Source organism: Paralichthys olivaceus, chromosome 6 (assembly GCF_024713975.1).
Source record: "Paralichthys olivaceus isolate ysfri-2021 chromosome 6, ASM2471397v2, whole genome shotgun sequence".
In the NCBI taxonomy this organism is placed as follows: domain Eukaryota; kingdom Metazoa; phylum Chordata; class Actinopteri; order Pleuronectiformes; family Paralichthyidae; genus Paralichthys; species Paralichthys olivaceus.
The window spans coordinates 3891455-3912227 of record NC_091098.1 but is presented as its reverse complement, the minus strand read 5'-3'; the positions used below and the strand labels follow the sequence as shown (position 1 = coordinate 3912227).

The 20773-nt window shown below is 47.1% G+C and overlaps 25 non-coding genes across 25 annotated transcripts; 17 read left to right on the top strand and 8 right to left on the bottom strand.

The window, feature by feature from the left end:
• The first annotated feature begins 673 nt into the window (after window positions 1–673).
• Window positions 674–745, top strand: trnaq-uug (transfer RNA glutamine (anticodon UUG)). The gene has a single exon. It is a non-coding gene; the product is annotated as a tRNA-Gln (tRNA).
• Window positions 746–1435: 690 nt separating this feature from the next.
• On the bottom strand, window positions 1436–1518 carry trnal-cag (transfer RNA leucine (anticodon CAG)). Its single transcript has one exon. It is a non-coding gene; the product is annotated as a tRNA-Leu (tRNA).
• A 346-nt stretch (window positions 1519–1864) lies between these two features.
• trnaq-cug (transfer RNA glutamine (anticodon CUG)) lies at window positions 1865–1936 on the top strand. The gene has a single exon. It is a non-coding gene; the product is annotated as a tRNA-Gln (tRNA).
• A 964-nt stretch (window positions 1937–2900) lies between these two features.
• On the top strand, window positions 2901–2972 carry trnaq-uug (transfer RNA glutamine (anticodon UUG)). The gene has a single exon. It is a non-coding gene; the product is annotated as a tRNA-Gln (tRNA).
• A 690-nt stretch (window positions 2973–3662) lies between these two features.
• trnal-cag (transfer RNA leucine (anticodon CAG)) lies at window positions 3663–3745 on the bottom strand. Its single transcript has one exon. It is a non-coding gene; the product is annotated as a tRNA-Leu (tRNA).
• Window positions 3746–4091: 346 nt separating this feature from the next.
• Window positions 4092–4163, top strand: trnaq-cug (transfer RNA glutamine (anticodon CUG)). The gene has a single exon. It is a non-coding gene; the product is annotated as a tRNA-Gln (tRNA).
• A 964-nt stretch (window positions 4164–5127) lies between these two features.
• trnaq-uug (transfer RNA glutamine (anticodon UUG)) lies at window positions 5128–5199 on the top strand. Its single transcript has one exon. It is a non-coding gene; the product is annotated as a tRNA-Gln (tRNA).
• Window positions 5200–5889: 690 nt separating this feature from the next.
• Window positions 5890–5972, bottom strand: trnal-cag (transfer RNA leucine (anticodon CAG)). The gene has a single exon. It is a non-coding gene; the product is annotated as a tRNA-Leu (tRNA).
• A 346-nt stretch (window positions 5973–6318) lies between these two features.
• On the top strand, window positions 6319–6390 carry trnaq-cug (transfer RNA glutamine (anticodon CUG)). The gene has a single exon. It is a non-coding gene; the product is annotated as a tRNA-Gln (tRNA).
• A 964-nt stretch (window positions 6391–7354) lies between these two features.
• On the top strand, window positions 7355–7426 carry trnaq-uug (transfer RNA glutamine (anticodon UUG)). Its single transcript has one exon. It is a non-coding gene; the product is annotated as a tRNA-Gln (tRNA).
• A 690-nt stretch (window positions 7427–8116) lies between these two features.
• Window positions 8117–8199, bottom strand: trnal-cag (transfer RNA leucine (anticodon CAG)). The gene has a single exon. It is a non-coding gene; the product is annotated as a tRNA-Leu (tRNA).
• Window positions 8200–8545: 346 nt separating this feature from the next.
• On the top strand, window positions 8546–8617 carry trnaq-cug (transfer RNA glutamine (anticodon CUG)). Its single transcript has one exon. It is a non-coding gene; the product is annotated as a tRNA-Gln (tRNA).
• Window positions 8618–9581: 964 nt separating this feature from the next.
• trnaq-uug (transfer RNA glutamine (anticodon UUG)) lies at window positions 9582–9653 on the top strand. Its single transcript has one exon. It is a non-coding gene; the product is annotated as a tRNA-Gln (tRNA).
• Window positions 9654–10343: 690 nt separating this feature from the next.
• trnal-cag (transfer RNA leucine (anticodon CAG)) lies at window positions 10344–10426 on the bottom strand. Its single transcript has one exon. It is a non-coding gene; the product is annotated as a tRNA-Leu (tRNA).
• Window positions 10427–10772: 346 nt separating this feature from the next.
• Window positions 10773–10844, top strand: trnaq-cug (transfer RNA glutamine (anticodon CUG)). The gene has a single exon. It is a non-coding gene; the product is annotated as a tRNA-Gln (tRNA).
• Window positions 10845–11808: 964 nt separating this feature from the next.
• Window positions 11809–11880, top strand: trnaq-uug (transfer RNA glutamine (anticodon UUG)). The gene has a single exon. It is a non-coding gene; the product is annotated as a tRNA-Gln (tRNA).
• A 690-nt stretch (window positions 11881–12570) lies between these two features.
• Window positions 12571–12653, bottom strand: trnal-cag (transfer RNA leucine (anticodon CAG)). Its single transcript has one exon. It is a non-coding gene; the product is annotated as a tRNA-Leu (tRNA).
• A 346-nt stretch (window positions 12654–12999) lies between these two features.
• On the top strand, window positions 13000–13071 carry trnaq-cug (transfer RNA glutamine (anticodon CUG)). Its single transcript has one exon. It is a non-coding gene; the product is annotated as a tRNA-Gln (tRNA).
• Window positions 13072–14035: 964 nt separating this feature from the next.
• Window positions 14036–14107, top strand: trnaq-uug (transfer RNA glutamine (anticodon UUG)). The gene has a single exon. It is a non-coding gene; the product is annotated as a tRNA-Gln (tRNA).
• A 690-nt stretch (window positions 14108–14797) lies between these two features.
• On the bottom strand, window positions 14798–14880 carry trnal-cag (transfer RNA leucine (anticodon CAG)). The gene has a single exon. It is a non-coding gene; the product is annotated as a tRNA-Leu (tRNA).
• Window positions 14881–15226: 346 nt separating this feature from the next.
• trnaq-cug (transfer RNA glutamine (anticodon CUG)) lies at window positions 15227–15298 on the top strand. Its single transcript has one exon. It is a non-coding gene; the product is annotated as a tRNA-Gln (tRNA).
• Window positions 15299–16262: 964 nt separating this feature from the next.
• On the top strand, window positions 16263–16334 carry trnaq-uug (transfer RNA glutamine (anticodon UUG)). The gene has a single exon. It is a non-coding gene; the product is annotated as a tRNA-Gln (tRNA).
• A 690-nt stretch (window positions 16335–17024) lies between these two features.
• On the bottom strand, window positions 17025–17107 carry trnal-cag (transfer RNA leucine (anticodon CAG)). Its single transcript has one exon. It is a non-coding gene; the product is annotated as a tRNA-Leu (tRNA).
• Window positions 17108–17453: 346 nt separating this feature from the next.
• Window positions 17454–17525, top strand: trnaq-cug (transfer RNA glutamine (anticodon CUG)). The gene has a single exon. It is a non-coding gene; the product is annotated as a tRNA-Gln (tRNA).
• Window positions 17526–18344: 819 nt separating this feature from the next.
• Window positions 18345–18416, top strand: trnaq-uug (transfer RNA glutamine (anticodon UUG)). Its single transcript has one exon. It is a non-coding gene; the product is annotated as a tRNA-Gln (tRNA).
• The last annotated feature ends 2357 nt before the right edge of the window (window positions 18417–20773 follow it).

The window sequence follows — 20773 nt, the reverse complement described above, 5'->3', positions numbered from 1 at the left end:
GTCCGGAGTGCTGAACATTACCCAATGGAGCCACAACAGAAAGCAAGCAAACTATCCTCACCGATGCTTCAGAATTGCTGCAGAGGCACATTATAGGCCAGGTATCCTTTTGCCATGCTGTATTACCCTGCTGTCCTGCACTTCACACCTCTGTACTGTCTGCCAGAGGGCAGAGGTGGGAACGGTCTGTGTTGGAGGTGGGTGGAGTCCTCAACAATAGAGCAGGCTCTTCTGTGGACACTGCAGTGGTAGATGTCCTGCAGAGAGGGGAGTGATGTCCTGACAATCCTCTCAGCAGTCTTTACCACTCTCTGCAGCAAATGATCCTCGCCCATGCTTCAGGATTGCTGCGGATGCACATTATAGGCCAGGTTTCCTTTTCCGTGCTGTATTACCCTGCTGTCCTGCACTTTGGTCAGCAGCATGCTTGCTGCTACACAGATATTTCACATAACAGTAGTATGACCTCTCGCATGATGCACACTTGCATTCTTTAGCCAATCATTTTGATGGAGTGTGATTAAAACAGTGAGCAGGGTTTTCTACATGTTGAATAAAGGGTGAGGGAGGAGGGAGGACTTGCGGTAGCACTATCAAAGGATACCTGGCCTATGACGCGCATCTGCAGTGATCCAGAACGGGCGGCGGCAAAAATAACTTCCAACTCTTTTGTGGTTCCATGGTGTAATGGTCAGCACTCTGGACTTTGAATCCAGTGATCCGAGTTCAAGTCTCGGTGGAACCTGAGAGTTGGTTTACGTAAAACCCTACTCACGAAATAGGGAGGAGGGAGGGAAGAGGATTTTTCTCATTCCATCAACGTGGCAGGACTTCTCGGACTCGTACTACAAAGCCACATTGGCATTTTTCGGGATAACTTCAGGTTAAATTCAGGGTTTCCACTCCTACGAAGGTCGTTCACTTCTTATCGGGATAAATCACCATGGTAACTTATGCTGAATGGATCAATAAAAACCATCTTCAGAGAAGAGGTCAAGAACCTGGAGAGCTGGTGGTAGAAGACAGAGGCCCATCATCAACTTCTGTCATGGATTCTGCTGGAAAACCAAATTCATTTTACTGTGAGTATATTTGTGAAACTGATAATATGTTTTGTAGGGTTGGGAAGAAGTTACAAGTAGAACTTTCTTAGATGAATAAGAAATAAAAGTGAAAAACAACAGATGCGGAGGAAACCACACGTGTCCCTTCGCCTTGGGGGCCCAAATTGCTAGATGCACCACATGGTGAGATACTGTAATACAGCGTGATACCCTGGCTGTGCCACCAAGAACAAGGCTTTTTCAACGGAGGTCTCATAGCTATGTAGGAAGTCAACAGACACCATATATAGAGACGTCCACCTGGAACAGATGTCCAGACATTTCAAAGTACTGATGTCTTGCTGCAGGCTATGCCCAAATGAAAAGCACAATGTCAGAAGTGGGATTCGAACCCACGCCTCCAGGGGAGACTGCGACCTGAACGCAGCGCCTTAGACCGCTCGGCCATCCTGACTGCAAGAGCTCACCCAAGAGGATTTCGGGGATGTCGGAGGTGGGTGTGTTAATGATGTTTCTAACACATGACATCCTCTCAGCAGGCTTTACCACTCTCTGCAGGCACTTGCGGTCCATTGAAGTGGTGCTAACATACCACACGCTGAGGCAGCTGGTCAAGATGCTCTCAGTACTGCAGCTGTAGAAGTTGCAGAAGATATTCGGGGACAAGCCAAATTTCCTCAGCCTCTTTCGGAAGTGCAACCGCGGTAGTGCTTTCTTGAGCGGCTGGGTGGTGTTGAGTGTCCAGGTGAGGTCATTACTGATGCAGACACCCACGAATAACTTTTGTACTCATGTGCAATGGTTCCATGGTGTAATGGTCAGCACTCTGGACTCTGAATCCAGTGATCCGAGTTCAAGTCTCGGTGGGACCTGGTTTTGAGAGAGACTTTATGTTGAGTTTCACCAGATTATGTTCAAATGAGCCCATGTGAGAAAACAGCAGGGACACCGGTGTCAATGTAATGGCCATGGCAAACTTCGTATGTTACCTCACCGTAACTTTAATAAACCTGAGGTTTCTGTGTTGATGTAAACTCAACTGACCACCTGATCTCCTGCCACATTGTGCATATGAGAAACATCCTCCATATCTCAAGAGAAGGACTTAGAAAATCTGAAATTCAGTTTCCGTCGAGACTTTAACTCGGATCACTTTATTCAAAGTCCGGAGTGCTGAACATTACCCAATGGAGCCACAACAGAAAGCAAGCAAACTATCCTCACCGATGCTTCAGAATTGCTGCAGAGGCACATTATAGGCCAGGTATCCTTTTGCCATGCTGTATTACCCTGCTGTCCTGCACTTCACACCTCTGTACTGTCTGCCAGAGGGCAGAGGTGGGAACGGTCTGTGTTGGAGGTGGGTGGAGTCCTCAACAATAGAGCAGGCTCTTCTGTGGACACTGCAGTGGTAGATGTCCTGCAGAGAGGGGAGTGATGTCCTGACAATCCTCTCAGCAGTCTTTACCACTCTCTGCAGCAAATGATCCTCGCCCATGCTTCAGGATTGCTGCGGATGCACATTATAGGCCAGGTTTCCTTTTCCGTGCTGTATTACCCTGCTGTCCTGCACTTTGGTCAGCAGCATGCTTGCTGCTACACAGATATTTCACATAACAGTAGTATGACCTCTCGCATGATGCACACTTGCATTCTTTAGCCAATCATTTTGATGGAGTGTGATTAAAACAGTGAGTAGGGTTTTCTACATGTTGAATAAAGGGTGAGGGAGGAGGGAGGACTTGCGGTAGCACTATCAAAGGATACCTGGCCTATGACGCGCATCTGCAGTGATCCAGAACGGGCGGCGGCAAAAATAACTTCCAACTCTTTTGTGGTTCCATGGTGTAATGGTCAGCACTCTGGACTTTGAATCCAGTGATCCGAGTTCAAGTCTCGGTGGAACCTGAGAGTTGGTTTACGTAAAACCCTACTCACGAAATAGGGAGGAGGGAGGGAAGAGGATTTTTCTCATTCCATCAACGTGGCAGGACTTCTCGGACTCGTACTACAAAGCCACATTGGCATTTTTCGGGATAACTTCAGGTTAAATTCAGGGTTTCCACTCCTACGAAGGTCGTTCACTTCTTATCGGGATAAATCACCATGGTAACTTATGCTGAATGGATCAATAAAAACCATCTTCAGAGAAGAGGTCAAGAACCTGGAGAGCTGGTGGTAGAAGACAGAGGCCCATCATCAACTTCTGTCATGGATTCTGCTGGAAAACCAAATTCATTTTACTGTGAGTATATTTGTGAAACTGATAATATGTTTTGTAGGGTTGGGAAGAAGTTACAAGTAGAACTTTCTTAGATGAATAAGAAATAAAAGTGAAAAACAACAGATGCGGAGGAAACCACACGTGTCCCTTCGCCTTGGGGGCCCAAATTGCTAGATGCACCACATGGTGAGATACTGTAATACAGCGTGATACCCTGGCTGTGCCACCAAGAACAAGGCTTTTTCAACGGAGGTCTCATAGCTATGTAGGAAGTCAACAGACACCATATATAGAGACGTCCACCTGGAACAGATGTCCAGACATTTCAAAGTACTGATGTCTTGCTGCAGGCTATGCCCAAATGAAAAGCACAATGTCAGAAGTGGGATTCGAACCCACGCCTCCAGGGGAGACTGCGACCTGAACGCAGCGCCTTAGACCGCTCGGCCATCCTGACTGCAAGAGCTCACCCAAGAGGATTTCGGGGATGTCGGAGGTGGGTGTGTTAATGATGTTTCTAACACATGACATCCTCTCAGCAGGCTTTACCACTCTCTGCAGGCACTTGCGGTCCATTGAAGTGGTGCTGACATACCACACGCTGAGGCAGCTGGTCAAGATGCTCTCAGTACTGCAGCTGTAGAAGTTGCAGAAGATATTCGGGGACAAGCCAAATTTCCTCAGCCTCTTTCGGAAGTGCAACCGCGGTAGTGCTTTCTTGAGCGGCTGGGTGGTGTTGAGTGTCCAGGTGAGGTCATTACTGATGCAGACACCCACGAATAACTTTTTTACTCATGTGCAATGGTTCCATGGTGTAATGGTCAGCACTCTGGACTCTGAATCCAGTGATCCGAGTTCAAGTCTCGGTGGGACCTGGTTTTGAGAGAGACTTTATGTTGAGTTTCACCAGATTATGTTCAAATGAGCCCATGTGAGAAAACAGCAGGGACACCGGTGTCAATGTAATGGCCATGGCAAACTTCGTATGTTACCTCACCGTAACTTTAATAAACCTGAGGTTTCTGTGTTGATGTAAACTCAACTGACCACCTGATCTCCTGCCACATTGTGCATATGAGAAACATCCTCCATATCTCAAGAGAAGGACTTAGAAAATCTGAAATTCAGTTTCCGTCGAGACTTTAACTCGGATCACTTTATTCAAAGTCCGGAGTGCTGAACATTACCCAATGGAGCCACAACAGAAAGCAAGCAAACTATCCTCACCGATGCTTCAGAATTGCTGCAGAGGCACATTATAGGCCAGGTATCCTTTTGCCATGCTGTATTACCCTGCTGTCCTGCACTTCACACCTCTGTACTGTCTGCCAGAGGGCAGAGGTGGGAACGGTCTGTGTTGGAGGTGGGTGGAGTCCTCAACAATAGAGCAGGCTCTTCTGTGGACACTGCAGTGGTAGATGTCCTGCAGAGAGGGGAGTGATGTCCTGACAATCCTCTCAGCAGTCTTTACCACTCTCTGCAGCAAATGATCCTCGCCCATGCTTCAGGATTGCTGCGGATGCACATTATAGGCCAGGTTTCCTTTTCCGTGCTGTATTACCCTGCTGTCCTGCACTTTGGTCAGCAGCATGCTTGCTGCTACACAGATATTTCACATAACAGTAGTATGACCTCTCGCATGATGCACACTTGCATTCTTTAGCCAATCATTTTGATGGAGTGTGATTAAAACAGTGAGCAGGGTTTTCTACATGTTGAATAAAGGGTGAGGGAGGAGGGAGGACTTGCGGTAGCACTATCAAAGGATACCTGGCCTATGACGCGCATCTGCAGTGATCCAGAACGGGCGGCGGCAAAAATAACTTCCAACTCTTTTGTGGTTCCATGGTGTAATGGTCAGCACTCTGGACTTTGAATCCAGTGATCCGAGTTCAAGTCTCGGTGGAACCTGAGAGTTGGTTTACGTAAAACCCTACTCACGAAATAGGGAGGAGGGAGGGAAGAGGATTTTTCTCATTCCATCAACGTGGCAGGACTTCTCGGACTCGTACTACAAAGCCACATTGGCATTTTTCGGGATAACTTCAGGTTAAATTCAGGGTTTCCACTCCTACGAAGGTCGTTCACTTCTTATCGGGATAAATCACCATGGTAACTTATGCTGAATGGATCAATAAAAACCATCTTCAGAGAAGAGGTCAAGAACCTGGAGAGCTGGTGGTAGAAGACAGAGGCCCATCATCAACTTCTGTCATGGATTCTGCTGGAAAACCAAATTCATTTTACTGTGAGTATATTTGTGAAACTGATAATATGTTTTGTAGGGTTGGGAAGAAGTTACAAGTAGAACTTTCTTAGATGAATAAGAAATAAAAGTGAAAAACAACAGATGCGGAGGAAACCACACGTGTCCCTTCGCCTTGGGGGCCCAAATTGCTAGATGCACCACATGGTGAGATACTGTAATACAGCGTGATACCCTGGCTGTGCCACCAAGAACAAGGCTTTTTCAACGGAGGTCTCATAGCTATGTAGGAAGTCAACAGACACCATATATAGAGACGTCCACCTGGAACAGATGTCCAGACATTTCAAAGTACTGATGTCTTGCTGCAGGCTATGCCCAAATGAAAAGCACAATGTCAGAAGTGGGATTCGAACCCACGCCTCCAGGGGAGACTGCGACCTGAACGCAGCGCCTTAGACCGCTCGGCCATCCTGACTGCAAGAGCTCACCCAAGAGGATTTCGGGGATGTCGGAGGTGGGTGTGTTAATGATGTTTCTAACACATGACATCCTCTCAGCAGGCTTTACCACTCTCTGCAGGCACTTGCGGTCCATTGAAGTGGTGCTAACATACCACACGCTGAGGCAGCTGGTCAAGATGCTCTCAGTACTGCAGCTGTAGAAGTTGCAGAAGATATTCGGGGACAAGCCAAATTTCCTCAGCCTCTTTCGGAAGTGCAACCGCGGTAGTGCTTTCTTGAGCGGCTGGGTGGTGTTGAGTGTCCAGGTGAGGTCATTACTGATGCAGACACCCACGAATAACTTTTTTACTCATGTGCAATGGTTCCATGGTGTAATGGTCAGCACTCTGGACTCTGAATCCAGTGATCCGAGTTCAAGTCTCGGTGGGACCTGGTTTTGAGAGAGACTTTATGTTGAGTTTCACCAGATTATGTTCAAATGAGCCCATGTGAGAAAACAGCAGGGACACCGGTGTCAATGTAATGGCCATGGCAAACTTCGTATGTTACCTCACCGTAACTTTAATAAACCTGAGGTTTCTGTGTTGATGTAAACTCAACTGACCACCTGATCTCCTGCCACATTGTGCATATGAGAAACATCCTCCATATCTCAAGAGAAGGACTTAGAAAATCTGAAATTCAGTTTCCGTCGAGACTTTAACTCGGATCACTTTATTCAAAGTCCGGAGTGCTGAACATTACCCAATGGAGCCACAACAGAAAGCAAGCAAACTATCCTCACCGATGCTTCAGAATTGCTGCAGAGGCACATTATAGGCCAGGTATCCTTTTGCCATGCTGTATTACCCTGCTGTCCTGCACTTCACACCTCTGTACTGTCTGCCAGAGGGCAGAGGTGGGAACGGTCTGTGTTGGAGGTGGGTGGAGTCCTCAACAATAGAGCAGGCTCTTCTGTGGACACTGCAGTGGTAGATGTCCTGCAGAGAGGGGAGTGATGTCCTGACAATCCTCTCAGCAGTCTTTACCACTCTCTGCAGCAAATGATCCTCGCCCATGCTTCAGGATTGCTGCGGATGCACATTATAGGCCAGGTTTCCTTTTCCGTGCTGTATTACCCTGCTGTCCTGCACTTTGGTCAGCAGCATGCTTGCTGCTACACAGATATTTCACATAACAGTACAATGACCTCTCGCATGATGCACACTTGCATTCTTTAGCCAATCATTTTGATGGAGTGTGATTAAAACAGTGAGCAGGGTTTTCTACATGTTGAATAAAGGGTGAGGGAGGAGGGAGGACTTGCGGTAGCACTATCAAAGGATACCTGGCCTATGACGCGCATCTGCAGTGATCCAGAACGGGCGGCGGCAAAAATAACTTCCAACTCTTTTGTGGTTCCATGGTGTAATGGTCAGCACTCTGGACTTTGAATCCAGTGATCCGAGTTCAAGTCTCGGTGGAACCTGAGAGTTGGTTTACGTAAAACCCTACTCACGAAATAGGGAGGAGGGAGGGAAGAGGATTTTTCTCATTCCATCAACGTGGCAGGACTTCTCGGACTCGTACTACAAAGCCACATTGGCATTTTTCGGGATAACTTCAGGTTAAATTCAGGGTTTCCACTCCTACGAAGGTCGTTCACTTCTTATCGGGATAAATCACCATGGTAACTTATGCTGAATGGATCAATAAAAACCATCTTCAGAGAAGAGGTCAAGAACCTGGAGAGCTGGTGGTAGAAGACAGAGGCCCATCATCAACTTCTGTCATGGATTCTGCTGGAAAACCAAATTCATTTTACTGTGAGTATATTTGTGAAACTGATAATATGTTTTGTAGGGTTGGGAAGAAGTTACAAGTAGAACTTTCTTAGATGAATAAGAAATAAAAGTGAAAAACAACAGATGCGGAGGAAACCACACGTGTCCCTTCGCCTTGGGGGCCCAAATTGCTAGATGCACCACATGGTGAGATACTGTAATACAGCGTGATACCCTGGCTGTGCCACCAAGAACAAGGCTTTTTCAACGGAGGTCTCATAGCTATGTAGGAAGTCAACAGACACCATATATAGAGACGTCCACCTGGAACAGATGTCCAGACATTTCAAAGTACTGATGTCTTGCTGCAGGCTATGCCCAAATGAAAAGCACAATGTCAGAAGTGGGATTCGAACCCACGCCTCCAGGGGAGACTGCGACCTGAACGCAGCGCCTTAGACCGCTCGGCCATCCTGACTGCAAGAGCTCACCCAAGAGGATTTCGGGGATGTCGGAGGTGGGTGTGTTAATGATGTTTCTAACACATGACATCCTCTCAGCAGGCTTTACCACTCTCTGCAGGCACTTGCGGTCCATTGAAGTGGTGCTAACATACCACACGCTGAGGCAGCTGGTCAAGATGCTCTCAGTACTGCAGCTGTAGAAGTTGCAGAAGATATTCGGGGACAAGCCAAATTTCCTCAGCCTCTTTCGGAAGTGCAACCGCGGTAGTGCTTTCTTGAGCGGCTGGGTGGTGTTGAGTGTCCAGGTGAGGTCATTACTGATGCAGACACCCACGAATAACTTTTTTACTCATGTGCAATGGTTCCATGGTGTAATGGTCAGCACTCTGGACTCTGAATCCAGTGATCCGAGTTCAAGTCTCGGTGGGACCTGGTTTTGAGAGAGACTTTATGTTGAGTTTCACCAGATTATGTTCAAATGAGCCCATGTGAGAAAACAGCAGGGACACCGGTGTCAATGTAATGGCCATGGCAAACTTCGTATGTTACCTCACCGTAACTTTAATAAACCTGAGGTTTCTGTGTTGATGTAAACTCAACTGACCACCTGATCTCCTGCCACATTGTGCATATGAGAAACATCCTCCATATCTCAAGAGAAGGACTTAGAAAATCTGAAATTCAGTTTCCGTCGAGACTTTAACTCGGATCACTTTATTCAAAGTCCGGAGTGCTGAACATTACCCAATGGAGCCACAACAGAAAGCAAGCAAACTATCCTCACCGATGCTTCAGAATTGCTGCAGAGGCACATTATAGGCCAGGTATCCTTTTGCCATGCTGTATTACCCTGCTGTCCTGCACTTCACACCTCTGTACTGTCTGCCAGAGGGCAGAGGTGGGAACGGTCTGTGTTGGAGGTGGGTGGAGTCCTCAACAATAGAGCAGGCTCTTCTGTGGACACTGCAGTGGTAGATGTCCTGCAGAGAGGGGAGTGATGTCCTGACAATCCTCTCAGCAGTCTTTACCACTCTCTGCAGCAAATGATCCTCGCCCATGCTTCAGGATTGCTGCGGATGCACATTATAGGCCAGGTTTCCTTTTCCGTGCTGTATTACCCTGCTGTCCTGCACTTTGGTCAGCAGCATGCTTGCTGCTACACAGATATTTCACATAACAGTAGTATGACCTCTCGCATGATGCACACTTGCATTCTTTAGCCAATCATTTTGATGGAGTGTGATTAAAACAGTGAGCAGGGTTTTCTACATGTTGAATAAAGGGTGAGGGAGGAGGGAGGACTTGCGGTAGCACTATCAAAGGATACCTGGCCTATGACGCGCATCTGCAGTGATCCAGAACGGGCGGCGGCAAAAATAACTTCCAACTCTTTTGTGGTTCCATGGTGTAATGGTCAGCACTCTGGACTTTGAATCCAGTGATCCGAGTTCAAGTCTCGGTGGAACCTGAGAGTTGGTTTACGTAAAACCCTACTCACGAAATAGGGAGGAGGGAGGGAAGAGGATTTTTCTCATTCCATCAACGTGGCAGGACTTCTCGGACTCGTACTACAAAGCCACATTGGCATTTTTCGGGATAACTTCAGGTTAAATTCAGGGTTTCCACTCCTACGAAGGTCGTTCACTTCTTATCGGGATAAATCACCATGGTAACTTATGCTGAATGGATCAATAAAAACCATCTTCAGAGAAGAGGTCAAGAACCTGGAGAGCTGGTGGTAGAAGACAGAGGCCCATCATCAACTTCTGTCATGGATTCTGCTGGAAAACCAAATTCATTTTACTGTGAGTATATTTGTGAAACTGATAATATGTTTTGTAGGGTTGGGAAGAAGTTACAAGTAGAACTTTCTTAGATGAATAAGAAATAAAAGTGAAAAACAACAGATGCGGAGGAAACCACACGTGTCCCTTCGCCTTGGGGGCCCAAATTGCTAGATGCACCACATGGTGAGATACTGTAATACAGCGTGATACCCTGGCTGTGCCACCAAGAACAAGGCTTTTTCAACGGAGGTCTCATAGCTATGTAGGAAGTCAACAGACACCATATATAGAGACGTCCACCTGGAACAGATGTCCAGACATTTCAAAGTACTGATGTCTTGCTGCAGGCTATGCCCAAATGAAAAGCACAATGTCAGAAGTGGGATTCGAACCCACGCCTCCAGGGGAGACTGCGACCTGAACGCAGCGCCTTAGACCGCTCGGCCATCCTGACTGCAAGAGCTCACCCAAGAGGATTTCGGGGATGTCGGAGGTGGGTGTGTTAATGATGTTTCTAACACATGACATCCTCTCAGCAGGCTTTACCACTCTCTGCAGGCACTTGCGGTCCATTGAAGTGGTGCTAACATACCACACGCTGAGGCAGCTGGTCAAGATGCTCTCAGTACTGCAGCTGTAGAAGTTGCAGAAGATATTCGGGGACAAGCCAAATTTCCTCAGCCTCTTTCGGAAGTGCAACCGCGGTAGTGCTTTCTTGAGCGGCTGGGTGGTGTTGAGTGTCCAGGTGAGGTCATTACTGATGCAGACACCCACGAATAACTTTTTTACTCATGTGCAATGGTTCCATGGTGTAATGGTCAGCACTCTGGACTCTGAATCCAGTGATCCGAGTTCAAGTCTCGGTGGGACCTGGTTTTGAGAGAGACTTTATGTTGAGTTTCACCAGATTATGTTCAAATGAGCCCATGTGAGAAAACAGCAGGGACACCGGTGTCAATGTAATGGCCATGGCAAACTTCGTATGTTACCTCACCGTAACTTTAATAAACCTGAGGTTTCTGTGTTGATGTAAACTCAACTGACCACCTGATCTCCTGCCACATTGTGCATATGAGAAACATCCTCCATATCTCAAGAGAAGGACTTAGAAAATCTGAAATTCAGTTTCCGTCGAGACTTTAACTCGGATCACTTTATTCAAAGTCCGGAGTGCTGAACATTACCCAATGGAGCCACAACAGAAAGCAAGCAAACTATCCTCACCGATGCTTCAGAATTGCTGCAGAGGCACATTATAGGCCAGGTATCCTTTTGCCATGCTGTATTACCCTGCTGTCCTGCACTTCACACCTCTGTACTGTCTGCCAGAGGGCAGAGGTGGGAACGGTCTGTGTTGGAGGTGGGTGGAGTCCTCAACAATAGAGCAGGCTCTTCTGTGGACACTGCAGTGGTAGATGTCCTGCAGAGAGGGGAGTGATGTCCTGACAATCCTCTCAGCAGTCTTTACCACTCTCTGCAGCAAATGATCCTCGCCCATGCTTCAGGATTGCTGCGGATGCACATTATAGGCCAGGTTTCCTTTTCCGTGCTGTATTACCCTGCTGTCCTGCACTTTGGTCAGCAGCATGCTTGCTGCTACACAGATATTTCACATAACAGTAGTATGACCTCTCGCATGATGCACACTTGCATTCTTTAGCCAATCATTTTGATGGAGTGTGATTAAAACAGTGAGCAGGGTTTTCTACATGTTGAATAAAGGGTGAGGGAGGAGGGAGGACTTGCGGTAGCACTATCAAAGGATACCTGGCCTATGACGCGCATCTGCAGTGATCCAGAACGGGCGGCGGCAAAAATAACTTCCAACTCTTTTGTGGTTCCATGGTGTAATGGTCAGCACTCTGGACTTTGAATCCAGTGATCCGAGTTCAAGTCTCGGTGGAACCTGAGAGTTGGTTTACGTAAAACCCTACTCACGAAATAGGGAGGAGGGAGGGAAGAGGATTTTTCTCATTCCATCAACGTGGCAGGACTTCTCGGACTCGTACTACAAAGCCACATTGGCATTTTTCGGGATAACTTCAGGTTAAATTCAGGGTTTCCACTCCTACGAAGGTCGTTCACTTCTTATCGGGATAAATCACCATGGTAACTTATGCTGAATGGATCAATAAAAACCATCTTCAGAGAAGAGGTCAAGAACCTGGAGAGCTGGTGGTAGAAGACAGAGGCCCATCATCAACTTCTGTCATGGATTCTGCTGGAAAACCAAATTCATTTTACTGTGAGTATATTTGTGAAACTGATAATATGTTTTGTAGGGTTGGGAAGAAGTTACAAGTAGAACTTTCTTAGATGAATAAGAAATAAAAGTGAAAAACAACAGATGCGGAGGAAACCACACGTGTCCCTTCGCCTTGGGGGCCCAAATTGCTAGATGCACCACATGGTGAGATACTGTAATACAGCGTGATACCCTGGCTGTGCCACCAAGAACAAGGCTTTTTCAACGGAGGTCTCATAGCTATGTAGGAAGTCAACAGACACCATATATAGAGACGTCCACCTGGAACAGATGTCCAGACATTTCAAAGTACTGATGTCTTGCTGCAGGCTATGCCCAAATGAAAAGCACAATGTCAGAAGTGGGATTCGAACCCACGCCTCCAGGGGAGACTGCGACCTGAACGCAGCGCCTTAGACCGCTCGGCCATCCTGACTGCAAGAGCTCACCCAAGAGGATTTCGGGGATGTCGGAGGTGGGTGTGTTAATGATGTTTCTAACACATGACATCCTCTCAGCAGGCTTTACCACTCTCTGCAGGCACTTGCGGTCCATTGAAGTGGTGCTAACATACCACACGCTGAGGCAGCTGGTCAAGATGCTCTCAGTACTGCAGCTGTAGAAGTTGCAGAAGATATTCGGGGACAAGCCAAATTTCCTCAGCCTCTTTCGGAAGTGCAACCGCGGTAGTGCTTTCTTGAGCGGCTGGGTGGTGTTGAGTGTCCAGGTGAGGTCATTACTGATGCAGACACCCACGAATAACTTTTTTACTCATGTGCAATGGTTCCATGGTGTAATGGTCAGCACTCTGGACTCTGAATCCAGTGATCCGAGTTCAAGTCTCGGTGGGACCTGGTTTTGAGAGAGACTTTATGTTGAGTTTCACCAGATTATGTTCAAATGAGCCCATGTGAGAAAACAGCAGGGACACCGGTGTCAATGTAATGGCCATGGCAAACTTCGTATGTTACCTCACCGTAACTTTAATAAACCTGAGGTTTCTGTGTTGATGTAAACTCAACTGACCACCTGATCTCCTGCCACATTGTGCATATGAGAAACATCCTCCATATCTCAAGAGAAGGACTTAGAAAATCTGAAATTCAGTTTCCGTCGAGACTTTAACTCGGATCACTTTATTCAAAGTCCGGAGTGCTGAACATTACCCAATGGAGCCACAACAGAAAGCAAGCAAACTATCCTCACCGATGCTTCAGAATTGCTGCAGAGGCACATTATAGGCCAGGTATCCTTTTGCCATGCTGTATTACCCTGCTGTCCTGCACTTCACACCTCTGTACTGTCTGCCAGAGGGCAGAGGTGGGAACGGTCTGTGTTGGAGGTGGGTGGAGTCCTCAACAATAGAGCAGGCTCTTCTGTGGACACTGCAGTGGTAGATGTCCTGCAGAGAGGGGAGTGATGTCCTGACAATCCTCTCAGCAGTCTTTACCACTCTCTGCAGCAAATGATCCTCGCCCATGCTTCAGGATTGCTGCGGATGCACATTATAGGCCAGGTTTCCTTTTCCGTGCTGTATTACCCTGCTGTCCTGCACTTTGGTCAGCAGCATGCTTGCTGCTACACAGATATTTCACATAACAGTAGTATGACCTCTCGCATGATGCACACTTGCATTCTTTAGCCAATCATTTTGATGGAGTGTGATTAAAACAGTGAGCAGGGTTTTCTACATGTTGAATAAAGGGTGAGGGAGGAGGGAGGACTTGCGGTAGCACTATCAAAGGATACCTGGCCTATGACGCGCATCTGCAGTGATCCAGAACGGGCGGCGGCAAAAATAACTTCCAACTCTTTTGTGGTTCCATGGTGTAATGGTCAGCACTCTGGACTTTGAATCCAGTGATCCGAGTTCAAGTCTCGGTGGAACCTGAGAGTTGGTTTACGTAAAACCCTACTCACGAAATAGGGAGGAGGGAGGGAAGAGGATTTTTCTCATTCCATCAACGTGGCAGGACTTCTCGGACTCGTACTACAAAGCCACATTGGCATTTTTCGGGATAACTTCAGGTTAAATTCAGGGTTTCCACTCCTACGAAGGTCGTTCACTTCTTATCGGGATAAATCACCATGGTAACTTATGCTGAATGGATCAATAAAAACCATCTTCAGAGAAGAGGTCAAGAACCTGGAGAGCTGGTGGTAGAAGACAGAGGCCCATCATCAACTTCTGTCATGGATTCTGCTGGAAAACCAAATTCATTTTACTGTGAGTATATTTGTGAAACTGATAATATGTTTTGTAGGGTTGGGAAGAAGTTACAAGTAGAACTTTCTTAGATGAATAAGAAATAAAAGTGAAAAACAACAGATGCGGAGGAAACCACACGTGTCCCTTCGCCTTGGGGGCCCAAATTGCTAGATGCACCACATGGTGAGATACTGTAATACAGCGTGATACCCTGGCTGTGCCACCAAGAACAAGGCTTTTTCAACGGAGGTCTCATAGCTATGTAGGAAGTCAACAGACACCATATATAGAGACGTCCACCTGGAACAGATGTCCAGACATTTCAAAGTACTGATGTCTTGCTGCAGGCTATGCCCAAATGAAAAGCACAATGTCAGAAGTGGGATTCGAACCCACGCCTCCAGGGGAGACTGCGACCTGAACGCAGCGCCTTAGACCGCTCGGCCATCCTGACTGCAAGAGCTCACCCAAGAGGATTTCGGGGATGTCGGAGGTGGGTGTGTTAATGATGTTTCTAACACATGACATCCTCTCAGCAGGCTTTACCACTCTCTGCAGGCACTTGCGGTCCATTGAAGTGGTGCTAACATACCACACGCTGAGGCAGCTGGTCAAGATGCTCTCAGTACTGCAGCTGTAGAAGTTGCAGAAGATATTCGGGGACAAGCCAAATTTCCTCAGCCTCTTTCGGAAGTGCAACCGCGGTAGTGCTTTCTTGAGCGGCTGGGTGGTGTTGAGTGTCCAGGTGAGGTCATTACTGATGCAGACACCCACGAATAACTTTTTTACTCATGTGCAATGGTTCCATGGTGTAATGGTCAGCACTCTGGACTCTGAATCCAGTGATCCGAGTTCAAGTCTCGGTGGGACCTGGTTTTGAGAGAGACTTTATGTTGAGTTTCACCAGATTATGTTCAAATGAGCCCATGTGAGAAAACAGCAGGGACACCGGTGTCAATGTAATGGCCATGGCAAACTTCGTATGTTACCTCACCGTAACTTTAATAAACCTGAGGTTTCTGTGTTGATGTAAACTCAACTGACCACCTGATCTCCTGCCACATTGTGCATATGAGAAACATCCTCCATATCTCAAGAGAAGGACTTAGAAAATCTGAAATTCAGTTTCCGTCGAGACTTTAACTCGGATCACTTTATTCAAAGTCCGGAGTGCTGAACATTACCCAATGGAGCCACAACAGAAAGCAAGCAAACTATCCTCACCGATGCTTCAGAATTGCTGCAGAGGCACATTATAGGCCAGGTATCCTTTTGCCATGCTGTATTACCCTGCTGTCCTGCACTTCACACCTCTGTACTGTCTGCCAGAGGGCAGAGGTGGGAACGGTCTGTGTTGGAGGTGGGTGGAGTCCTCAACAATAGAGCAGGCTCTTCTGTGGACACTGCAGTGGTAGATGTCCTGCAGAGAGGGGAGTGATGTCCTGACAATCCTCTCAGCAGTCTTTACCACTCTCTGCAGCAAATGATCCTCGCCCATGCTTCAGGATTGCTGCGGATGCACATTATAGGCCAGGTTTCCTTTTCCGTGCTGTATTACCCTGCTGTCCTGCACTTTGGTCAGCAGCATGCTTGCTGCTACACAGATATTTCACATAACAGTAGTATGACCTCTCGCATGATGCACACTTGCATTCTTTAGCCAATCATTTTGATGGAGTGTGATTAAAACAGTGAGCAGGGTTTTCTACATGTTGAATAAAGGGTGAGGGAGGAGGGAGGACTTGCGGTAGCACTATCAAAGGATACCTGGCCTATGACGCGCATCTGCAGTGATCCAGAACGGGCGGCGGCAAAAATAACTTCCAACTCTTTTGTGGTTCCATGGTGTAATGGTCAGCACTCTGGACTTTGAATCCAGTGATCCGAGTTCAAGTCTCGGTGGAACCTGAGAGTTGGTTTACGTAAAACCCTACTCACGAAATAGGGAGGAGGGAGGGAAGAGGATTTTTCTCATTCCATCAACGTGGCAGGACTTCTCGGACTCGTACTACAAAGCCACATTGGCATTTTTCGGGATAACTTCAGGTTAAATTCAGGGTTTCCACTCCTACGAAGGTCGTTCACTTCTTATCGGGATAAATCACCATGGTAACTTATGCTGAATGGATCAATAAAAACCATCTTCAGAGAAGAGGTCAAGAACCTGGAGAGCTGGTGGTAGAAGACAGAGGCCCATCATCAACTTCTGTCATGGATTCTGCTGGAAAACCAAATTCATTTTACTGTGAGTATATTTGTGAAACTGATAATATGTTTTGTAGGGTTGGGAAGAAGTTACAAGTAGAACTTTCTTAGATGAATAAGAAATAAAAGTGAAAAACAACAGATGCGGAGGAAACCACACGTGTCCCTTCGCCTTGGGGGCCCAAATTGCTAGATGCACCACATGGTGAGATACTGTAATACAGCGTGATACCCTGGCTGTGCCACCAAGAACAAGGCTTTTTCAACGGAGGTCTCATAGCTATGTAGGAAGTCAACAGACACCATATATAGAGACGTCCACCTGGAACAGATGTCCAGACATTTCAAAGTACTGATGTCTTGCTGCAGGCTATGCCCAAATGAAAAGCACAATGTCAGAAGTGGGATTCGAACCCACGCCTCCAGGGGAGACTGCGACCTGAACGCAGCGCCTTAGACCGCTCGGCCATCCTGACTGCAAGAGCTCACCCAAGAGGATTTCGGGGATGTCGGAGGTGGGTGTGTTAATGATGTTTCTAACACATGACATCCTCTCAGCAGGCTTTACCACTCTCTGCAGGCACTTGCGGTCCATTGAAGTGGTGCTAACATACCACACGCTGAGGCAGCTGGTCAAGATGCTCTCAGTACTGCAGCTGTAGAAGTTGCAGAAGATATTCGGGGACAAGCCAAATTTCCTCAGCCTCTTTCGGAAGTGCAACCGCGGTAGTGCTTTCTTGAGCGGCTGGGTGGTGTTGAGTGTCCAGGTGAGGTCATTACTGATGCAGACACCCACGAATAACTTTTGTACTCATGTGCAATGGTTCCATGGTGTAATGGTCAGCACTCTGGACTCTGAATCCAGTGATCCGAGTTCAAGTCTCGGTGGGACCTGGTTTTGAGAGAGACTTTATGTTGAGTTTCACCAGATTATGTTCAAATGAGCCCATGTGAGAAAACAGCAGGGACACCGGTGTCAATGTAATGGCCATGGCAAACTTCGTATGTTACCTCACCGTAACTTTAATAAACCTGAGGTTTCTGTGTTGATGTAAACTCAACTGACCACCTGATCTCCTGCCACATTGTGCATATGAGAAACATCCTCCATATCTCAAGAGAAGGACTTAGAAAATCTGAAATTCAGTTTCCGTCGAGACTTTAACTCGGATCACTTTATTCAAAGTCCGGAGTGCTGAACATTACCCAATGGAGCCACAACAGAAAGCAAGCAAACTATCCTCACCGATGCTTCAGAATTGCAGGCTCTTCTGTGGACACTGCAGTGGTAGATGTCCTGCAGAGAGGGGAGTGATGTCCTGACAATCCTCTCAGCAGTCTTTACCACTCTCTGCAGCAAATGATCCTCGCCCATGCTTCAGGATTGCTGCGGATGCACATTATAGGCCAGGTTTCCTTTTCCGTGCTGTATTACCCTGCTGTCCTGCACTTTGGTCAGCAGCATGCTTGCTGCTACACAGATATTTCACATAACAGTAGTATGACCTCTCGCATGATGCACACTTGCATTCTTTAGCCAATCATTTTGATGGAGTGTGATTAAAACAGTGAGTAGGGTTTTCTACATGTTGAATAAAGGGTGAGGGAGGAGGGAGGACTTGCGGTAGCACTATCAAAGGATACCTGGCCTATGACGCGCATCTGCAGTGATCCAGAACGGGCGGCGGCAAAAATAACTTCCAACTCTTTTGTGGTTCCATGGTGTAATGGTCAGCACTCTGGACTTTGAATCCAGTGATCCGAGTTCAAGTCTCGGTGGAACCTGAGAGTTGGTTTACGTAAAACCCTACTCACGAAATAGGGAGGAGGGAGGGAAGAGGATTTTTCTCATTCCATCAACGTGGCAGGACTTCTCGGACTCGTACTACAAAGCCACATTGGCATTTTTCGGGATAACTTCAGGTTAAATTCAGGGTTTCCACTCCTACGAAGGTCGTTCACTTCTTATCGGGATAAATCACCATGGTAACTTATGCTGAATGGATCAATAAAAACCATCTTCAGAGAAGAGGTCAAGAACCTGGAGAGCTGGTGGTAGAAGACAGAGGCCCATCATCAACTTCTGTCATGGATTCTGCTGGAAAACCAAATTCATTTTACTGTGAGTATATTTGTGAAACTGATAATATGTTTTGTAGGGTTGGGAAGAAGTTACAAGTAGAACTTTCTTAGATGAATAAGAAATAAAAGTGAAAAACAACAGATGCGGAGGAAACCACACGTGTCCCTTCGCCTTGGGGGCCCAAATTGCTAGATGCACCACATGGTGAGATACTGTAATACAGCGTGATACCCTGGCTGTGCCACCAAGAACAAGGCTTTTTCAACGGAGGTCTCATAGCTATGTAGGAAGTCAACAGACACCATATATAGAGACGTCCACCTGGAACAGATGTCCAGACATTTCAAAGTACTGATGTCTTGCTGCAGGCTATGCCCAAATGAAAAGCACAATGTCAGAAGTGGGATTCGAACCCACGCCTCCAGGGGAGACTGCGACCTGAACGCCAGCAGCCGCAGAAGCGTCCGTCCAACATTCGCAATGTTGGACTCCGAGAGCCAATCGGATTCGAAAGTCCAACATTCAACGACCAATCATTTCGCCGAATTCTTCCCCCGGTCCAACATTTGACCAATCACGGGGCGGAAATGTTGGACGGGGAATTTTATTTATCGTGGCCGACAGGGGGCGTTTAGAGCGGTGAATACGGCGCAGGAGCGGAGCGTTCGAAACGAGAAGAGAATAAAGCACGTCTGTTCAGTCGACATGGTGAGTATTTACGCATCTAATACACTTCTGTTCACGTTATGAGACGTCAGTTTGAGCCTAGAAGTGATTTCACCTCGCGCGCGTGTGTTGTCACGTCGTTTGCACAGTGCTAATTGTCATGTTGTTAACTTACAATGGCGTGTCGTCAGACGCGGTGACCCGTCCTAATGTATTCGTCGTAGAGTGCACACAGGTAGCATTCATAGGGTTATTACAGCGTTATGATGCCGCTGGTCCGGCTTTTATACCTGACACGTGTGTTGTCATGGCTGCTAAAGACGTGCATTCATTCATTCGCGTCCCTGAAGGCATCTTCTACCAAGCCAAAGACACACAAGGCGATGGCGGACTCAGAGTGGATGTCCCGTCTGAAGAAGTTTGCCAGCACTGGGGCCTGGCCGGCAGGTGAGGGGAACAGGCCAGCTCCCAGACAGAAGAAATGGTACGAGCTGTATCAAAGGGTAAGAGCACTGCGCAGTTTATTTTATTGCTTGTTATGTACTCTAATCATACTTTTACTCATGATAGAAAATACAGTGAAAGCCAATGAGTTAATAAACATGTCATGAGCAAGTCATTTACATCAGCTCTGTGTCTGTGTTCATTTATATCAACTGTTATTTGTAGATTGAGAAATGTCCCATGCAGACGCATGGACAGATGTCCTTGTTTGGTCAGCTCAGGAAGTGTACCTGTGGATTCCACGCTCCGAAGGTAACACTGGTCAGTTCAAGACTCAAGCAGTGTGTGTTCATATGTTTGTGTGTGTGCGCATGCATATCAGTGCAGATGCAAATTATGATAAATCTATTCTGTAACGAACCAACAGCCAACCGGAGCGAGTGCTGCTCAGGGGCCCACGCAGCAACGACCTGCAGCAGTGGGTCTGACCCAGAGCACCACTTCAACGGCTGGTCCGCCACAGCGTACCATGGGTCAGCAGAGTCCAGCTGTGGGTCCAGTCCACACCGCTGTAGGACAAAGTGCTGCTGTGGGACAGGTTCTGGGAGCAGGAGGACCGAAGCAGCAACCATTATTGAATTTGGCAATGGTATTTGGACATTTAGACACTCGTAACTGACCACGAATGTCTGACTCACAGGATTATAGTTTGACAGTATAGTCCTCTAATGATACAGTCTGGTGGTGTTTTTATTCCCTTCCAGTTCACCAAGCCAAGATTCGGTGGTGCTCATGTTGCTGCTGCAAAGCCAAATCTCTGCAGAGCCCGAAAAGTATCCCAGGTAAGAAGAGATCAAAAAGCAACCTGTTTTATTAATGCAGCTGTGTTATTAATGCAAGTGACTTATGACTGAATGCTTTACAGACCCAAGTCACCGACTCTGCTGAA